The following is a 10,164-nucleotide window of genomic DNA, read 5'->3' as shown; positions in this document are numbered from 1 at the left end:
GCTGTGTGCATATAGCAAAAGTAGACCAGTTCGGGGAAGAACACACAAATATGTATACACATATATATACATATATATATATATATATATATATATATATATATATATATTTCTGTGAATACAGAACTTGGCACTTGCTACTCCTTTTCCTGGAATGTTCTCTGCCCAGCACCCCCGCCCCCACCCCCTCTACCCCAGCTTCGGGGATTCTCTCTCACATCTTTCAGTTCTCTGTCACATTTGAACTCATCTACCTCATCTGAGGGGTCATCCCGTTCATTCTACCTAAATTAAATTAAAGGTTCCCTTGTCCCTTATTCTCTCTTCTCTTACGCTGCTTCATGTTTCTTTGAGGCAGCCACCACTTTGGGGATTTGTTACTTTGTTTGTGGTTTATCTCCCTCCATGAATCTGGAAGCTCGCTAGGGCAGGGGTTCAGGTCCATTTTGTTCACTTAGACAAGAGGCTGGCGCACAGTAGGGTCTCTGGAAGTGGTTGTGGAACGAGTGCCTGATGGATTAGGAGAAGGAAATGAGGAGGGTAGCTGGAAAAGAGGAGCAAGAAGGCCCTACTGTTACTGCAATAGTGTTTTCATAAAAGACAAAGTCAGGATTTTTCTTTTTTAAGAAAAGCAATTTTGTTTTCAAGTGCCTAAAATAACGTTAGGCTAACTAAGGATTTCTGGAATGCTTTGGGATTGTTTTAATGAATAAATGGAAATTATATCTAATTAGCATTAATTTTTATGTGTAAATGGGTACATCCAAATTGTATAAAAGCACTTCTCTTGAATAATTTAAACATCCTCTTTATCCCGCAAAGCATTTAGTGCATGCTTCCCTCAAAGATTCTATTAATGGGAACTAAAACCATGAAGTTTAAATGCAAAATAAGGAAGATTTTTTTTCATTTATGTAGGCATATAAGTAAATACCTCAGAACTGTGTAGACCCAAGAATCAGATCCAAGAAGGATCCTGGGAGAGTCAATACAATGACCTCTGATAACCTCAGATTTAGGGATGTTTTATTAAAAAGAATATAAGAAGGGAAAGCTTTCATTATAGTAGAATCCGAATTAATAGATGTAGAAAGAATGATGAAAATAGAAAATCGCCATCAGGCAAAGCTATTGTTGTGGCAAGTATCATCAGTGTATGCTAAAGTTAGTGGGTAAAAGTATGACGGGGATATTAACATACTCTGAGTATCTCTCCACCAGATACATTAATTCTAAAGGAAAAAAATAGAAGATATCCTGTGCGAAAGCCTGGTAGACATCACCTAAGCCAAGTGCTCAAGGTTGACATCACCAGCCCTGAGATACTTTGACTCCATGCACCTCCTGATGGGACCCACTGAGAACAGGAAGATGTCACTTGTGTGGGGTTCTTGACAAACATGCAGAACCCAAGTTTAATCATGAGGAAACATTAAGCAAATCCAAATTGAGGGACATTTTACAAAATAACTGATCACTGCTTTTCAAAAATGTCAAGATAACAAATGACTAAGAAAGACCCAAGAAACTATCTTCGATTTGAGGTGATTACAGGGACATGAAATTTAATGCAATGTTCATCCTGGATTGGATCCTGGGCCAAAAAAGGACATTGGTGGGACAATTGGCAAAAATGAGGTCTGTGCATTAGCTAATGGTATTGTATCAACATTAATTTTCTGATTTAGATACTACTAAGATTATGGATGATCTTCATATTAGGGGAAGCTCAGTAATAGTTATAAGAGAGCTCTTTTACTATGTTTGCAATTTTTTCTGTCTGAAATGAATTCAAAATAAAAACTTAAAAACAAAGATAGATATATTTACTTGGTAAACTACGCTGAACTGAGCATAGGAGTGATGATAGTAGTAGTAATACTGTATATTATTATTATTATTATTACATAATATTGTATATACACTGTATATATTATTATATAATACTGTATATTAACCTACTGGTATAGGTTGGACTGTGTCCCTCTCCCAGTTCACACGTTGAAGTTCTAACACCCTCAGAGTATCACCTTACTTAGAAATAGGGTCATTGTAGATGTAATTAAGATGGGGTCATACTGAAGGAGGGTGGCCTCTTAATCCAGTGTCTTCACAAAAAGGGGAAGTTGGGACCCAGGCTGGCGCCCAGGGAGAATGCTAGGGGAAGATTAAGGCAGAGATTGGGGTAGTGCAACAGAAGTCAAGGATCACCAGAAGTAGCCAGCATACCACAAGGAGCCAGGAGAGAGGCATAGATTCACCCTCACAGCTTGCATGCTGACAGCTTGATCTTGGACTTCCAGTCTCTAGAACTGTGAGACAATAAAAATCTGTTGTTTAAGCCGCCTGTTTTGTGGTACATTGTTAATTGGCCCTAGCAAACAAATACACTAGTTAACATGTATTGAGAATACACAATTTTCCAGGCTCTATTTTGAGCTCTTCACATGCATTATTTCATTTCATCTTCACTCTGCCCTTTGCAGGAACTGCTATCATTGCTTCCAATTGGTAGCCTGGAGAACTGATGCATATAGTGGTAAGAAACTACAGCTAGTACATGGCTGAGTAGGTGAAAACCTCTCCAGTGTGACGTGGGCATATTCCTAATGACTGCACACACTTCTTTTTTTTTTTTTTTTTACGTTTTTATTTCTTTATTTTGAGAGAGAGAGAGAGAGCACAAGCTAGGGAGGGGCAGAGGAGGGAGAGGCAGGATCCCAAGCAGGCTCTGCGCCATCAGCACAGAGCCTGATGTGAGGCTTGCACTCACAAACTGTGAGATCATGACCTGAGCCGACTGCGCCACTCAGGCACCCTTTGACTGCCCATACTTCTTACTGCTCCTGGTTTTTAATCCCAAAGGTTTCTTATGGGATGCAAAATGGTTGCCTTTGATTAGTTTCTTTCTATACCTCATATATAAATTCCAGAGATGAAAAATAGTAAAGTACACATGTGGATACCACCCGTTTTTCTACAATCACCCCAGCATGATTAAATCAAATGCTTATTTGGAAACCCTGAACATCCAACATCTTAGTCCTCCCAAGAAAGTTGCATTAGTCATCCAAGAAGAGATTCCATTTTGGAAGAGAGCAAATAATTTAAGTGAATACTGGAATTAAACTCAGCCATTCAAATCATGGGGGACTGCATCCTAGGGCAGTGGAACTACTTAGGAAAAGGGGAGAGTAAACGTGTCTTCCATTTGATGGCAAATAACCAGGGAGAATTGCCCACTGGGGTTCATTTGTTTGCCTTCTTGAGTCATTCCTTACTCAATTAACCTCTATTGAACACCACTGGGCTTCCTGGTACTAGTTTAGCCAGCATGACTTGAAGAAGACAGTCCCAGATTTTATTCAGGGTTGTTCCCAAGGCAAAAAGGTGGAAGTGAAAGCTTTTGAAGGCACATTCCCATTTCCCAATTCTTAACCCCTCTCCTCAAAGGCATTGTCTTCTGAATGACTGAAGGGAATTTTCTTGCATATAACAGTGATCCCCAGCTCTCTATCTCTAGCTCAAATTTCACACATGGGCTCTGAACCCATATATCCAAGGCTTATTGGATATTACCATTGGTTGTCCCATGTCTATGTCCACTGATATAAGGGGAGCTCATTGTCTTTAGTCCTTCATCTTTGTTCCTTCCACACTCAACCCTGCTTCTCTCTCAGTGAATAAGGTGATCAAATCAGAAATCTCGAAGTTCTATGTAAGTAGGGCTATGTCTCTTTTTGCCTGTTTTTAGGCAACATCCTGTGACTCCCTCAGTCCTTGGACCACGTACTGTGGAAGGTTCTAACAAAGGTGTATTGAATGAATGAATAAATGAATGGGCTTGATTCTTGATTCTTTTCTCTTACCACTCATGTCCAATGAATAGGTCCAGTCAATTCTCTCCTTCATTTCTTTCAAAGTAATCCTCCAATCTTCATCCCTACTAGCATTTTTCCTGTCCAATCTGTTATAATCTCTCACCTGGACCACTACTGTGACCTTTACCTTGCCTACTTGCCTTCTCTCCCTGTCTATTCTTCACATAGCAACTTGAACGATCCAGAAAAAATGAAAATCTGACTTCATCACTTTTCTGCTTTCAACCCTTCGATGACTTTCTGTTGCCATCACGGTGGAGCCCAAGCTTGACACTTGAGGACCCTCTTACTTTGGTTTACTTTAGTAGGATTTAGTTCCTACTTATTCCCTTATTCCCCATTCTTATTTCTTTTTTTTTTTAACTTTTTTTTTTTAACGTTTATTTATTTTTTTGAGACAGAGCATGAACGGGGGAGGGTCAGAGAGAGGGAGACACAGAATCTGAAACAGGCTCCAGGCTCTGAGCTGTCAGCACAGAGCCCGACGCGGGGCTCGAACTCACGGACCGTGAGATCATGACCTGAGTTGAAGTCGGCTGCTTAACCGACTGAGCCACGCAGGCGCCCCCCCCATTCTTATTTCTTATCTTTTTATCTTACTCCTTTCCTTTTGTTCCTCACACTATGCTTCAGTTCAAAGGAGCTTTCTGGTTTCCAACATGTCTTTCTTTCAGATTTGTGCTCATGTTATTCCCTTTACCTGGTAATTCTTCTTAATTCGTAAAGTCACAGCATGTGATACATTCTAATTTGGGAACTGTTTTAGTTTTGACTGCTGCTGCAACAAATTACCATATATTTAGCTGCCTACAGCAATACCCATTTATTATCTTGCAGACCTAAAGGTCAGAGGTCCAGGTGGGCCTGGATGCGTTCTCTGCTTAGTGCTTCACCAAGGCAGGGCTGTGTTCCCTTTTGGAAACTCTGGGGAACAATCTGTTTCCAAACTCGTTCAGGTTCTTGCAGAATTCAGCTCTTTGTGGCTATAGGAATGAGGTCCACATTTCTCTGAAACGTTGCTCCTTCGTATTCAAGCCAGCAACAGCTTGAAGGTCAAATCCTTCCCATGCTTCATACATCTGTGACTTCTCCCTCTACCGTATTTTACTTTTAAGGGCTCATGTGATTACACTCGTTCCACCTGGATCATCTGGGATGATCTCATCATATTCACAAGTTCTGAGGACTAGGCATGGACATCTTGGGGGAGGGGTGTATAATTTTGCCTACCACAGATGCCCGCCTTCAAAGCTAGGTTCTGGGTCATCCTTTGCAGTCCTGTAGCATGCACTGTTAGTTGCCTAAACAGTAACCATTTCCCACTCAGCTCCTCCCTTGCTGTCAGGGCCTGCCTTCCACTTTAGAGAGAGAAATTGTGAGCTTCTTGCTTTCCCATCCTCCTGGTAGGTAAGGCATGAGCGTATCTGCCAAGGGCTCTGGAAAGACTGTCTTCTCCGATTAAAAACAAACTTTAGGGGCACCTGGGTGGCTCAGTTGTTTAAACGTCCAACTTTGGCTCAGGTCATGATCTCATGGTTCATGGATTTGAGCCCTGCATCAGGCTGTGCTGACAGTTCAGAGCCTGCTTCAGATTCTGTGTCTCCCTCTCTCTCTGCTCTTCTCCTGCTTGCTCTCTCTCTCTCTCTCTCTCTCTCTCAAAAATAAATAAACATTAAAAAATTTTTTTTAAAAGCCCTCTAAATTTTAGAAAAGAACTGCCTTTCCAGTCCTCAGGCATGGTGACATGAGGATATGATGGCTGCAGCAGCCATCTTGAAGGGCAAATACCAGGACAAAAGCTTGCACACTGAAGCTAGTGGAGAAGAAAGTTGAAAAGAGTCTGAGTTCTTGATGATGTCATCAAATTGCCCAATTACATTCTGCCATACCTTACCTCCAGACTTCTTATAGGTGCCCTCACAGCTCCTTATTGCTCAAGTCACTTGTTAATGGGGTCTCCCTTACCTGCAGCCTGAAGCATCTGTGAAGGCAAATCCCCATAGATAACTCCACAGTTTTCCTTACCTGTGCTAACACTCAACCACACTGTACTCTTATTGTCTGTGCTGTTGTCTTCAGCCCTCTTGAGGCTGTAAGATCTTGGAGGCACTATACCTGCCCACCTTGCTCATGTATTCTTCTCTGCACTTGTGGGCCTGGCACAGTAAACACCGAGTCATTATTTGCTGAATGAATGAATGAATGAATGCCTTCCCTCCCCTTCAACTTCCTTTATTCCAAGCACCTACCACTCTCACCATGACCATCGTTGCCATGTGTGTTTGGGCAGGTTGTGTCCTGCACAAGGGTCCCTGGTTGAGGGGTCAAGAGGGAGCAGAAATCTAGCCTGCTCCCCACTCAGTAAGTCACGTACCCTGGTATGGGGCTGTGCCTGCCCAGAAGAAGAGATACCTTTTTCTTATTTGCATCAAGGTGCTTTAGGGCTGGTAGCAGTGCTGTGGCAGCCCAAATTATGACTTCCTTTGTCTTGTAGGGTGTGTGTCCTTGCCGGTTCTTTTCTACTCTCCCTGAAGTAAAGCAGAGGATGCGTTAAGGTTTCAGATACCACATTCCAAGGAGCTGGGCAACTATTTTAAGAAGCTAATTAGTATGCAAGTGTTTGTGGGAACCCCTAGGTTTTCAGGTGCTGCTGCTCACTACGGATAGGCTGGTCAGTTTAATAGCAATCTTCTGGGAATTATTACTTAACATGTCAGGAACAGCCAAAACAGGAGTCAGGAGACTCAGGTTCAAGTTTGAGCCTTGGCAAGAATCAGGCTCTGGGTGTTTGGGCAAGGCACCAAACTTCTCTGGCCTTCAATTTCCTCATCTTATAAAATGAGAGGTTTTCAAACTGGGCTCTGAAGAATTTGGGGGTGTCGAGGTGGGGCCCCAGGGCTATAGGGCTGAGTGGGTGGGAGGCTTCAGGCAGAGCAGTTCTGCTTTTGTCTGCTTTACATATAGGACTTTATAAAAAATTAATTTTTAATCATGCAGGAAATATGATAATGCATTCTTCTTGTAAAGAATTAGAGCATTGCTGATAAAACTAAAGTCCCTTTGGCCACCATCCTTCCAGGTGCCTGTGTATGGTGGGACTTCATTTAGGAATTCCACCTGAGCAAAGGGATTCTGGCTCAAACAAGTTGGGAGACCATTGGTCTGGTTAGCCTCTAAGGCACCCAAAAGTGCAAACAGAGGGATTTCAGAGAAAGGGGTCAACCATGGCTAGAGAATGTTTCGTAAGGCAGAGCAGAGACCCATGCAGTAGTTGCTGGCATGGAGTACCGCTCTGTATGCTGTGATCCGGGGGGAGATGTCACTGCTGTGTGCTGGCAGGAGAGGGCTGGTGGGTGGGAGGACACAGATTTCTGAGTCAGGACTGAAAGTTTATGTACATGTCCCAAACCGGCCCTTATCTACATGGGGAGGGAAGAAGAGGAGGAATTAGGTCTGCTTCCCCTTTTGGGCTTGACTTTATGAAAACAGAAACTGCAACTGGCCTTGGAGGTGTACTTGCTAGGTGCTGGGTGCCGTGGAACTGGTTTCCTTAAATTCTCACAACATCCCCAGGAGGTGATGGCACAGCCAGCGTACTTGTTTTAGAGGTGAGGAAACTGAGGCACAGAGAGATTAAGGAATTGCCCCAGGGCACAAAGCTGGTAAGTGGGGAGCAGGGATTTGAACCCAGGTCTTCTTGCTTCAGAGCCAGGTGCACACACACTCTGTGCCTCGAATCCTCCCAGGCACCGGGGCCCCCACTCCACCAGTGTTTGGTGTGCGCGTGTTGGATGATGGTGTGGGAAGGAAGAAGCCCACTGGACACTATGATTTGTCCCCTAACTTTCCCTCTCCTCCAAAGTGACCCCCCAGGGTCACTGACACAACACTCAGCTCTCTAGAACCCCCCATGCTGGGGTTAGCAATGGTCCTTTTGCAAAGAGCCAGGGAAGACCCCTGGTCAGCTGGGGCGATGGGCAGGGGAGAGGCGGTTTGTGTTCCTTTCGAAAGGAGGCAGGGGAGATTAGCGAGCATCTGCAGAGCCCTGAAGCGGGTCACACACTGGCCTGCACTAGGAGGAGGGGCTGCGCACGACCGCGGAGGCCGGCTGCCAGGACGCCCCGCGCCTCGCGCCTCGGAACCCAGGCCTGCGTGAAGGTAAATGCAAATCCGCTCCGCCAAGCGCGCTTCCTGCAGGAGGAGGGTGTTCAGTATGCGCGCCTGGTTTCCTCTGCCCTCAGCTAGAATGCTGATTTTATTTTTGCATTTTATGAGCCTGAGAAAGGGAATTCATTTCCTTGGTTATAATATGGCCCTCTGGAGAAAGTCTTGTCCAAATACAGTCTGCTCGCAAATGCTGTTAAGAAGAGGGGCCATACTGAAATGAAAAGGAAAGAGATGATTAAAATCGGATTTATGGGTAAGGTGAATTGGCAGGTTTATGCCAAATTATTGCATCCAGGAAGGTTAAAGGGAATGAAAAGGATCTTCCCCGGAGCTGAAAACCTTTGTAAAAAGAAATATTTAGGGTACGCATACCCTTAACCCAGCCTGCCTATATTTTAATATATGTATTCCCCATGTTTTCCCCTTTCAGACTGTCCAATCCCTAGAGGCAGGAATTGGGTTCGGTGCATCTTGGTACCCTCCAGATGGGGATGTTCTTACAATTGTATTTATAAGAAAGGGTTTCTGCCCTGAGGAGCTTGACTGATCTCTTCATTGGCTCATTAATGCATCCTTCATCCTGACCCACTTCTAAGAAACATCACGACCTCCTAACAACAATCTCTCCATTTCCCTACGCCCACAAAGACATAGCGGCCCGAATTATTCTTTTTTTAAGGTATAGGTAATATAATAAGAATATTAACAATCAGCTTTTATTGAGTACTTATTATGGATCTGGTATTTTTATAAGCACTTTCTAAGTGTTATTCCATTAATCCTAACAACCACTCTGTGAAGTGGGTACTCTTATTATCCCATTCTACAGATGAGAAAAGTGAGGCTTGAAAAGGTGAAGTAACTTGCCCAAGATCACAGAGCTATTGGGTAGAAATAGCTACCATTTATTGAGTGCTTACTGTGGGCCAGGCACTGTGCTAACCCCATTAAACTGATCATCTCATTTTATAGAGCTCTGAACCCTCAAGAGGTGACCTTTGGTGCTTAGAATTTCAAGCATTTCATCCTTTGGAGACTGGAAACAGTGAGAGAGCAAGGTCTTGTTTAGCCTTGTATCCAGAAAGTTGACGATGGTGACAGGGACAGAGCAGTAACTGTTGAGTGAATGAAGGAACAGCAGAGGTGTCTCTCCCATGGAAGCTGCTTGCCAACCCCTCCCCGCCCCCCCACCCCCGGTTCGTCCTGCTCAGGCTCCAGCTGCCCTTGGAACAAGCTTCCTGACCCTGGTTATCTCTCTTCAGGCAGACAGGGCATCACCAGGACCCCACTTGGCATCATTGGATGTGGCTCCAGGGTGTTCCTAGGGACATGCCAGCTGTGAGGGGCAGACCTGGTGTTCTGACCCATTTCCTCCCAGTAGTTGATGCCAGTGAATTGGACACCCAAAGATGATTATAATGGTACATTTTATCTTATGTGTATTTTACCACGGTTAAAAAATACACACACATATGGGTCTATCTTTCTAATACAAGAAGTCTGGGTTAAGTGGTTAGAGGGGTTGGTTCAGCTTTTTGATTTTGCTTGAGTCCCAAAGTCTATGTAGCTTTACAGTCCCATCATGGTGGCTTCCATTCTGGTTGCAGGGTTTTCTCTGAGACTTCTTTAAAAAAAAAATTTTTTTTTTGATTTACATTTGAGAGAGAGAGTGATTTACACTCACACAGAGCGCGAGTGGCGGAGGGACAGAGAGACGAGACAGAATCTGAAGCAGGCTCCAGGCTCTGAGCTGTCAGCACAGAGCCCGACGTGGGCCTGAACTCACGAGCCATGAGATCATGATCCGAGCCAAAGTCAGATGCTCAACTAACTGAGCCACCCAGGTGCCCCATTCTCTGAAACTTCTTAAATGTCATCTGCTCAAGAGAGGAAGGAGGGCAAGAGTGATTGGCTATGGTTCTCTTTTCTCAGGAGAACACAGGCAGAATTTTCTCATATTTCATGAGCTGGAACAAGGTCTCATGGCTTTGCTGGGCAGCCAGGGTGACTAGAAAAGTGTCCCAATCTTTGGGGCTCTTAGCTTCCCAATCTTAGAGCTCAGGAAGGTCACTGGGAGGGAAAGAAGTTGAGAGTGACTACTGATGGGACAAGCAGC

This window comes from Prionailurus viverrinus, chromosome A1 (assembly GCF_022837055.1).
Source record: "Prionailurus viverrinus isolate Anna chromosome A1, UM_Priviv_1.0, whole genome shotgun sequence".
In the NCBI taxonomy this organism is placed as follows: domain Eukaryota; kingdom Metazoa; phylum Chordata; class Mammalia; order Carnivora; family Felidae; genus Prionailurus; species Prionailurus viverrinus.
Note: the sequence above shows the minus strand (reverse complement) of the source record.